At 33.2% G+C, this 11,063-nt stretch overlaps 1 long non-coding RNA gene across 1 annotated transcript in view; it reads right to left on the bottom strand.

The window, feature by feature from the left end:
• Positions 1-353: 353 nt before the first annotated feature.
• Positions 354-11,063, bottom strand: part of LOC308654118 — a 33,140-nt gene continuing 22,430 nt past the window's right edge. The window contains exons 3-4 of the long non-coding RNA XR_014023176.1: positions 2,277-2,325; positions 354-747 (exon numbers count right to left, since the gene is read on the bottom strand). This is a non-coding gene — a long non-coding RNA (uncharacterized lncRNA). The remainder of the gene's footprint in view (positions 748-2,276; positions 2,326-11,063) is intronic.

Genomic DNA, 11,063 nt, shown 5'->3' with positions numbered 1-11,063 from the left:
ACATTTTATTGCATACTATGTTGAAGTCAGATTAGCTTATAAGTATCATTTTATTCATTCTGTCTCCAATTTCTAAATATCCAATAGACACTATATACACAAGTGTATGTATGTGTATCCCACCACATACCATGAAACTAAGTAGCATTATGGGCATCTGGTAAAATTTAGTTCTATTCCTCCAATATGTTTATTTTGTTTTGGAGGTTTTCTTGGTTGGGCATGTTCTGTGATTGCTGTAACCATTTTAGAATCCATTTCAGCACATAAGAAATATAGAAGAAGAAAAAGTCTCAACTCCCCCTCTTATGTTAGGGGGTTAATTTATTTTATAGGTCATAATCATAGATAAGCTATACAGAAACTGGCTTTGGTCAGGATCCTGACTCACTCATAAGCAAGGGAGATGAGGTTTGTGTTTTTAAAGATCTACATTTGGAGAAGAGCCGTGACCTCACACGCATGATTGCTTCACCATGGGAGAGAGATGGAATGCATGTTAAATTAATTATTCCACAACATTCTCTGTAATTGAGCATATGGCTGTACCTCAAGCCATACCATTAATTACCACATGATGAAATGCTGGAACAGCGTGCCTCTTATAAAATGGTCGTGTGTGTCTTAAGCATCTCTCTAGTGTTTTCTTGAATCAAACTCCTTTTAGCTACATTCACAATAGGACTTTAATTCTTCCAACCTCTTCTTATGTTCATCTCTTCACATATCATCATTTGTTCCATTCACCTGTAAAACAATTTTTCTTTTTGTCATTTCCTCTAAACAAACTCATACCCCACACCCAGCTACTTAAGTTTCTCTCTCATTGTAATTTACATATCTCCTCCAAAGAAGTTATGGAAAACAATTATGCAGCCATTTGATCGATATTTGTATAACCTGATTTATTTTAAGCCTCATGAGGGCAAGGAATTTTCTCTATGTTCAGTTCTGTGTGCTCCTTTCTATAAGAGGATGGTTGTGACATACATTTGTGGAATGGAGGAAAAAGAGAAGGCAGGGAGGGAGAGAAAGAAAGCAACATTGGTATGCCATCCTACTGATCCTTCTGCCTTCAGGGATGGTGAGAAGATCACCCTTAAAATGGCAACACACTAAACAAAGATGTTAGATTATTCTGCCATATGTCCTTATAGTACCCCATTCTACTCAATCTCCTCCAGTACATTTCATGTTCATGCAAAAATAAATTAGCTCAGTGTCATTTACCAATTTATTTCCAGGGCCTAGCATCATGTCTGACAAAAAAATAAATAAATAAATATGGTGAATTCATTTGAATTAGTAATAAAGTATGATTTATAATCTTTTGTTAACTAGGTGATTAAACTGCCTCCTCTGAAATGAAATTCTCAGTTAAATATTATTATTCGGCCTCTTAATCACATGGGCTCTCATGGTTTATATTGGTTGATTGAATAAATGATGGGTGCTATGCATTCATTCATTGCTACTGCCAAAGGCATCAAACCGCCCTTTTACCCACTGTTTATTTGCTTCTCGAAGCTTCAGAAAGAATTACGTACAAAATAGTTTAATCAAGTTTCCACATAAGAAAATGGAAACTTAATTTGGCATCTTTGTGCATATAAACAAGTAGGTTCTTTTAATCTACTTTTCCTTCATCTGACATATAAACTTTGATAAATGGAGCAGTAATTTCACGAGATTATGACATTCATTATCCTTTTTGCTTATCTTTCAGAGCAGGCTTTTTTCCTTTTTCAAGAGATTTTCCTTGTGGCAAGCCTGTTTATTTCTCACAGAGCTCTTTTAAAGCAAATGTCATGTGGGGATAGCACCAGGTTACCTTAAAGCAAGGCTTTTTTTAAAACCACAACTTTATTTTATGGAGTGCTTTTTGCAGCAAAGCCATCCCCAAGCACTGTCAAAATTGGAAACAAAACAGAAGTCACACAGTCAGAAAAATCAATGATCTTTCAAATAATCCAAGATTAAATCAAATCAAACTAGCTTTAATCTTAAACTCTAAAGTGGGCAGGAGTTGGCTCACCTAAGAAGCCCATAAAGACCAAATACTACATTTGGGTTGTAATGGGACATATCCTTTGAGTAATTAATAATGATTTATCTGAAGCCCAGTAAACATGTAGAATCAACTCACAGAGTAAATGTTGAAAAAAAATACTAGACCAAACTAACAATTTCAATTAGAAACAATATAGAATCTAAATACGTTTGACAAACTGCTACATCAAGAACCATGTTATTGAAGAGAGAATTAAACAGATTACCTCAGTCATAAAAGAATTTCTGCTTTCATCACTGAAAAACAGATTTCTTCTTCACATGATGCAAAAAAAGAGGCAAAAAAGAAGAATATTACTGAAAGTTACAGATTTGTTTATGTTGTATAGAACTCTCTGAAACCATAAGCTAGAGATTTTTAGTATTCATTTTATCCTTTTATAATTAAGAGGAATTTTAAAAATACATATTGGCAACATGCACTGAAACTTTTTAACTTTATAACTAGTCAAGCATTTGATCTTCTTTAAATCACTATAGGTCATTGGTAATTTAATTTTAAAACAAGTATACTATGTAGCAACAAGTTTTAATGGAGAAAGACCTTGTTTATAATAGTATTTTCTATAACATGATACAACAACTGATAACTTATTTCATATAAGTTAATATCAAAAATATCTATGGAAACATAAATGAGAGTATTTTCATATCATTTAATGCCAGCATCGATAATTCTGTATTTTTCATTTTTCATATCTCTATTTATTAATATTTTCTCTTAAGGTAGGGTATTCTTTTCAGTTAAGACATGAATTTGTTGACTGAAATTACAAACTAAGTAACATCTTTATAGAGTAAATTTTGTAAGATAAAGACTTACTGTAACAAACAGCAATATATATATATATGTCAGGGTGAATAATGGCTGCCCCAAGATGTCCAAATCCTAGTCCTGGGTATCTATAAATATATTAATTTATGAACATTTTAAGACTCTTCACTGGAGAAATTATTCTGGAGTATCCAGATAGATCCAATTTAATTACAAGTCTCCTTATAAGATGAGGGCGATTGTCAGAGATATAAATTGGATGATGCCATATTACTGGCTTTATTGGTGGTAGAAAGCACCTGGAACCAAGGAATGTAGATACCTGGCCTCTAAAAGTTTTAAAATACAAGGAATCAGATTGACCCTTCAATACCCCAGGAAAATGCAATTCTGCTTACAGTGAGTCTAGTTAAACTGATTTCATCTTTCTGACCTCCTGAATATAAAGGATTTATGTTGTTATTTAAATAATAACATTGTGGTAATTTTTTGTAGCTCCAATAGAAAATTACAACTATTGTTTAATAAAAGTAATATAGTACCAATGGCATGTTTGCTATATATTAGGCACTTCATTAAGCACTTTTCATGAGCTATCTTATTTCATCTATCCAATAATGCTGAGATACTTACTCATTAGTATTCTTTTTTTAACAGAAGCATGAGATATATCTTATTGAGGGAGAAATTGTATTTAATACCAGCAAAATTAATAAGTAAAGAGATGGGATTTATGCCCATAATAACCTAAATGTTCCCTGAAAAATAATTTAAAATTAGGAGAAAATTCTGATGTTCTCCTCTTATCCTAAATATGTGTAACTCTTTTATTAATTATATACATTTTTCTTAGAATTGTTGTGGTCAAAAATATGTCCTAACAAGGATTGCTTGAGTCACTACAGGGAACTGAATATAGCTCCATTTTTAGAAAACACAATCCACAGGAGACAGTCAGACAGAGTGGGTATCTCAGAATTAATCATCCCTTCTTTTGTCAATGTTTGTCTTCTAGGCAAGTACCACATTGGAGCCATATAATGCCACACCCCTGGGTGTGGTTGACTGATTTAGTCATGGGAGTCTGTATCAAAACTATTCAGACAAATGCCCATTCTCTGGGAATTCAAATTGTTTTGGAAAATGAAGTCCTTCATTTCTTCTGGGCTGAATGTTCCTGGTACATGGATAAGCAGGGGTACTTAGTAGTTTTCCCATAGGGACCAAAGAAATAGAGCAGGCTATTCTGCAAAAAGTAAAAAAAAAAGTATTGAATATATATAAATAAATAGTTTTGACAGGTGGAGAAAGCACTAAATTTTTACTAGGTACTAGTTCCATTATCTCTCTCTCTCTCTCTCTCTCTCTCTCTCTCTCTCTCTCTCTCTCTCTCTCTCTCTTACACACACACACACACACACACACACACACACAGTAATATCTATTGCTATAATATTTTACTAACTGGGGACTTCCACTTAGATTCTTTGAGATACCTTCATGGTTCTACAGAAAATTTTTAGATAATTTTGCTTCAGTGAGCTTATGTTTCTCATAAAACAATTTTATATCAGGTATTGTGCCATATATTCTTGCCTTCGAAGAACTTATTTTTGATGTCATTGATTAACACAGAAAAAAAAATAAAAAATGTCCCTTACTAAGAAACCTTAAACCACCAATATGAAACCCTGAAATATCAGAAACCCCACCTTTACTTCTTGGCAGTTGTCATTTTTCCATGTTGCCTTCCTTAAAGAAGACATTCAGGGTACAAGTCTAAGAATAACCATGCACCAAGCCTCCTACTCTGTGTTTCAACTTATTCCAAATGTAATATAGTCAATCATATTCACTCATCAGTTTTCCAATTATGTTTCTACTATTTGATTAATTTCCTCATTAGTGTAATAATTGATCATAAAAATCATTTTCTTACTTCATTACCACAACATACAACTCCTGCTACTTCCTTATCATTGTCTTTCTGTTCAGCCTCTAATCAATTTACCCTGAAAAATAGTGTCCTAGATGTCATATATTTAAAAAAATGATTTGTCATTTTTTCCATTTTCTATGATTATTTTATGGTGAATATGACTCTTTCCTTAATTTCTCCGTCTCCAGCTTTATATTTTCAATGTGCCCTCCCTTCCTAAACAAAGGGTGAGGTTTTGAGACTAAATTCCAGATTTAGGCTTAAAAGTGTTTTTTTTTTTCCAATATTTATTTTTTAGTTGTAGTTGGACACAATTAATTTATTTTTATGTGGTGCTGAGGATTGAACCCAGGGCCCCACACATGCTAGGTGAGCGCTTTACCTCTGAACCACAATCCCAGCCTCTTAAAAGTGTTTTAAAATTTCATAACTTGTTCCTTATCCTCAACATGCAATTTCTTCTCCTGTGGACTGATGAAAAGAAATCCTCTTTCTTTATGTTTGCAGTTTCAGCTGTCCTTGACATGGGTCCCATCAGCATGTTAAATATTTTTCCACAAAGTGGCTATAAATATATTTCCAAGCTGATGGTTGTGATGCTTCTATTTCTGGGCTTTGACTAATCTACTTCAAATTCCACTGCATCCCTCATTTAGATCACACATCCTATGTTGGTTTGCATCCAATTCACCTGTTCCAGTGTTTTCTCCACAACTGATTTGACTGCATTATGAACAGATACTACCTTTATTTATTAATAAAAATCTACCAATGTACAAGACAGAATACAGTACATAAGCAATAATTATTCTAACAGCACATTGTTTTTCTAAAATTTTGGTAGCTTTACAGCTTATTTTGTCCTCCCTTTTCTGTTTTATCTTTCCGTAACCTTTCCTTGCCTCTCACACCACCTTACAATGTGTCCACATAAAGCAACACTTGAAATAGAGGTTAATATAAACATTTATTTCTCTTTTTGTAAATAAGACCAAGTCAAATCTTTTCCATGATTTCATTATAGAAAACGAATCTTTATGGTCTGTGTATAAATGAAACATCTTTTTTTTAAGAAGATGCTTCATTATATTATACAGGAAAGTAATATGGTGCTTAATTTTCTTGGTTTATGTTCAAGTATATTTTTAATCTTACTTTGGCTTCTCTGCACAATTTATTTCCCAACACATATTGGAATGTACTTCAGCATCTGGAATCACATTTATTATATCTGCATTAACAGTATAGTTTTGTGTGTAGTGGCGACTGGATGGGGAGAGACTGGTATTGCAATATTTGGAGCTCATCTCATGTTCTTAACTATGTTTGTGTAATGGACAAGCCAAAAGATGAATTTTGTATTCACTGGGTGATCCTTAGAAGATAACTTATATAGTGAAGTAGTTACCTTGTTGGGCAAAATTAGAGGTGGGAAGCAAACTATTGATTAGCATTAATCTTCTGGCCAATTTCTTTTCTTTTGGGGGGACGGGTAGGTACTGGGGATTAAACTCAGGGGTACTCGACCACTGAGCCACATCCCCAGCCCTATTTTGTTTTATTTAGAGACAGGGTCTCACTGAGTTGCTTAGCACCTTGCTTTTTCTGAGGCTGGCTTTTGTAACTTTCCATCCTCCTGCCTTAACCTCTGGAGTTGCTGGGATTAAAGGTGAGTTCCACTGTGCCTGGCCTTCTGGCCAGTTTCTATTTAAATTCACACTACTTTTACTTCACAAAGTAATCTTCAACTTTAAGCAAAAGATGATGTTAATGTGAACATTCATATGCTTATGATATCACAACTTTGCTCCTAAGTATATTTCCAATGGAAGCACATTCATATTCAAAAAAAACGAATTCTAAGCATGCACTATTTAGAAGGGCCCCAAACTTAAACTACCTAAATTCTCATTGAGAATAGGAATGTTGATTTATAGAATAAAATACTATACAGTAATAAGAATAGCAATGAACAATCGACTACTACACTCAATAATATGGAAAAATAACAGATATCTAATATTGAATGAAAAATGTCACACAAATGAATACATATATCTTGTATGAATTCTTTCATATTGAGTTTAAAAGAAAGTGAACACACTTTATACCTGAAACCTACATAACAGTCCTGAGGAGAAACTACTCACTGATTTGAAGATATAAGGAGGAGTCTCTGGATATGTTTCAGACATGCTGATAATATTCTTTTTCTTTGATCTGAACTGTTGCTCACATGAGTGTGTTCAGTTAGTGAAAATTTGTCAAGTTGTACAATGATATTTGCATGCTTATGTAAACATATTATTTCACTATATTTCAATAAAAATTAAAAAATATTAGTGAGCATCTAGAATCTTTAGATTGTATTAGAATTAAATATTTTCATAGGTTTGTTTTGATTCTGTATAGCAAAAATATACAGTACCTTAATTTTTTTCTCCATTTTCAAGGTGCATGCCAAGTTTTAGAACTATTATGTCATATCATTCACTTCTTATAATTCTTATATGTTTCAAGAAAAACTTATGGGCAATTATTTCCCAACAATGATATAAAATGCGACTACATTACAAGACCTCTACTATTTTTTCTGCCTAAAATTCTCTTACTCATTTTTGAAGACCTACCTCAGTTTTCATTTGCTCTGTAAAAATCTTATTCCTATGCACCACAGAGCAGAAGCTGCTTCTGTCATTGTATGCTGCAAAAGATGTTAGTATCTCTAGAACAGCTTTTAAAGGCATTGTGTGGGGATGAACTCTTCACAGGTCTGACTTCCTACAAGATTGTGAGTTTCTCATAGTGAGGATATCACTTTATGCATTCTGGTTTCACAGGACTTAGAAAATATACACCCACATATCTAGAAATCACTTCAAAAATTTAGAAACTATATGTAAACGATGAAAAAACTATCCTGAATCAATTTATATTAGAAAGAAACAAAACACTACCATCACACCTTTGGTGGCTCTTTAATATTCCATTTTTATTTTCCCACTGTTCTCATATTATCTGTTCACAAAGATAGGATTTCTGGAAAGCTGTGGTAAAAAACCTGAGACTGTGCTGCAGAATGGATGCTGTTGAAGATATTGTTTGTCAAGTTATATGTTGTTTTTGATGTTATTATTCACGCACCGCATCATCTCTGGCCTCAGTCACCTCCATACTTAACCTTTCCCTAAAGACAGACATATCTTAATCTCCAGGACATTTAAAACAATGCTGTTTAAAATATTTTCCTCTATGTATTTTCACATTTAAAAAACAAAGTTGTAGACCCTTTTCAGCAAATGTTCAAGACCTTACTGAATTTATCTCTTATACAAAAGATAGCCCCTTGAGTGCATCCAGAAATAAAAGCCATTTGCAAGTTAACGCCACTTCACTTCAAGGGATAAAAAGCTTTTAAATTATTAAATTAGGATTAAGTAGCAGTATCTAAAAGGAAGACATACAGGGTATAAAAATAAATAAAAAATGAAGAGACAGAGAAATATTTATAGGAACTAACAATAATATAAATAGCTAGATCCTTTTGATTGTTCCTTCTCTCACATTTTATAGTACTGATTTCTCTTAATCCTCATACGTGAATATTTCAGGGTCTCAATCTTTAATGACAACTATGCTGCCATGTGTTGACATGTTGAGCATCACAACAATAAGGGATGCAGCATGCTTGCAGTTCTTCAAACTGAGATATCCAACTTCTGTCATTTCAATTTTTTAAAAATTTCATCTTTAAAAAATGTTTATGAAAATATCTTACATGACATGTAAAACGAGTGTGGGATAGGAGGTATGAAAACAAAATATGTAATGCACATAGTCTGTACAAACAAAAACAAACATGCATCCCCTTCCATGGCCAAATAACACTTTGAATAAATGGTTAACTAATGAGTAAATAGGTCAAGTTTTATAGAATTATAATTAAAGTTTAACTAAGAACTTTTATGAGAAGACAGAAAGATCAGTCTAAATTTCATTTAAAAATATATATTAAAATTTCTCATTTGCAATTATAGAAAATTAAAACAGTGAAATAATTGTTTAAAACAACAAGGAACAACTTCTTTTTATTTGTTCTAATCAGTTATACATGTCAGCAGAATATCTTCAATTCATTGCTCACAAATGGAGCACAATTTTTCATTTCTCTGATTGTACATGAAGTAGGGTCACACCATTTGTGCAATCATACATGTACCTAGGGTAGTGATGTCCATCTCATTCCGCCATCTTTCCTGCATGCATGGCCCCTCCTTACCTCTCCTTACCCCTCGCTCCCCTTGCTGCACAGATTAGCATCCACTCAACAGGGAAAATATTCAGCATTTTGTTTGGAGGGTTTGGCTTACTTCACTTAACATAACAGTCTCCACCTCCATCCATTTTCCTTCACATGTCATAATTTCATTCTCTTTTAATGCTGAATAATATTCCATTGTGTATATATGCCATAGTTCTTTAACCTTTCATCTATAGAAAGGAATCTAGGTGGGTTCCACAGTTTGGCTATTGTGAATTATGCTGCAATAAACATTTACATGGCTGTGTCACAGTAGTATGCTGTTTTTCAGCCCTTTGGGTATATAGAACAAGGAGTGGGATAAGTGTATCAAATGGTGGCTCCATTCCTAGTTTTTAAGGAATCTTCATACTACTTTCCATATTGATTGCAACAATTGGCAGTTCCACCAGCAATGTTTTAGTGTGACTCTCCCCACCCCCGACATCTTCTCCAGCACTTAATTGTTCCTTGTATTCGTGATAATTGCCATTCTGACTAGAGTGAGATGAAATCTTAAAGTTTTGATTTGTATTTCTTTAATTACTAGAAATGTTTAGCATTTTTTCATATCTTTGTTTATTGATTGTATATCTTGTATACTTGTATATCTTCTTCTGAGAAATGTCTGTTTAATTCCTTAGCCCACTTGTTGATTTTTTTTTTTTTTTGGTAAGGTTTTTGAGTTATTTATATATCCTGGAAATTATCCAATGTGTGGTAAAAATTTGCTCCCATTCTTTAGGCTTTGACTTCACCTTAATGATTGAATCTTTTGCTGAGAAGTGTTTTTTTGTTTGTTTTGTTTTGTTAAATTTGAATCCATCCCATGTATTGAGTCTTGATTTTATTTCTTGTACTTTGGGAGACTTGTTAAGGAAGTTGGGGCCTAATCTGACATAATGAAGATTTGAACCTACTTTTTCTTCTATTAGGTGCAGGGTCTCTGGTCTAATCCCTAGGTTGTTCATCTACATTGAGTTGATTTTTGTGCATGGTGAAAAATATGGGTTCAATTTAATTTTGCTACATGTGGATTTCCAGTTTTCCCAGCACCATTTGTTGAAGAGGCTATCTTTTCTCCAATGTATGTTTTTGGTGCCTTTATCTAGTATGAGAAAACTGTTTTTATGTGGGTTTTTCATGTCTTTTATTCTGTACCATTGGTCTACATGTCTATTTTGGTGCCATTATCATGCTGTTTTTGTTACTATTGCCTTCTAGTATATTTAAAGTCTGGCATTGTGATGCCTGCTGCTTACTTTTCTTGTTAAAGATGGCTTTGGCTATTCTGAGTCTCTAATTTTTCCAAATGAATTTCATGATTGCTTTTTCTATTTCTATGAGGAATGACATTGGGATTTTAATTCATATCTCATTGAATGTGTATAGGACTTTTGGTAGTATGGTTATTTTAACAACATTAATTTTGCCTATCCAAGAGCACGGGAGATCTTTCCATCTTCTAAGGTCTTCTTCAATTTCTGTAGTTTTCATTGTAATGGTCTTTCGCCTTTTTTTTTTTGTTGTTGTTGTTGTTAAATTGATTCCCAAGTATTTTAATTTAGAGGGTATTGCAAATGGAGTAGTTTTCCTCATTTGTCTTTCACAGGATTCATCACTGATGTATAGAAATGCATTTGATGTATGGGTATTGAATTTATATCCTGCTGCTTTGCTGAATTCATTTATTAATTCTAGAAATTTTGTGGTGGGATATTTTGAATCCTCTAAGTATAGAATAATGCCATTGGCAAATAGTCATGGTTTAAGTTCTTTCTTTCCTATTTGTATTCCTTTATTTTGTCTAATTACTCTGGCTAGAGTTTCTAGGACTATGTTAAACAGAAGTGGTGAAAGAGCGTATCCCAGTCTTGTTCCAGGTTTTAGAGGGAATGCTTTCATTTATTCTCCATTTAGAATGATATTGGCCTTGGGTTTAGCATAATTAGCTTTTACAATGTTGAGGTATGTTCCTA

This window comes from Spermophilus citellus (assembly GCF_964194105.1).
Source record: "Spermophilus citellus genome assembly, chromosome: 1".
Classification (NCBI taxonomy): Eukaryota; Metazoa; Chordata; class Mammalia; order Rodentia; family Sciuridae; genus Spermophilus; species Spermophilus citellus.
This window is presented reverse-complemented; position numbering and strand designations above follow the sequence as displayed.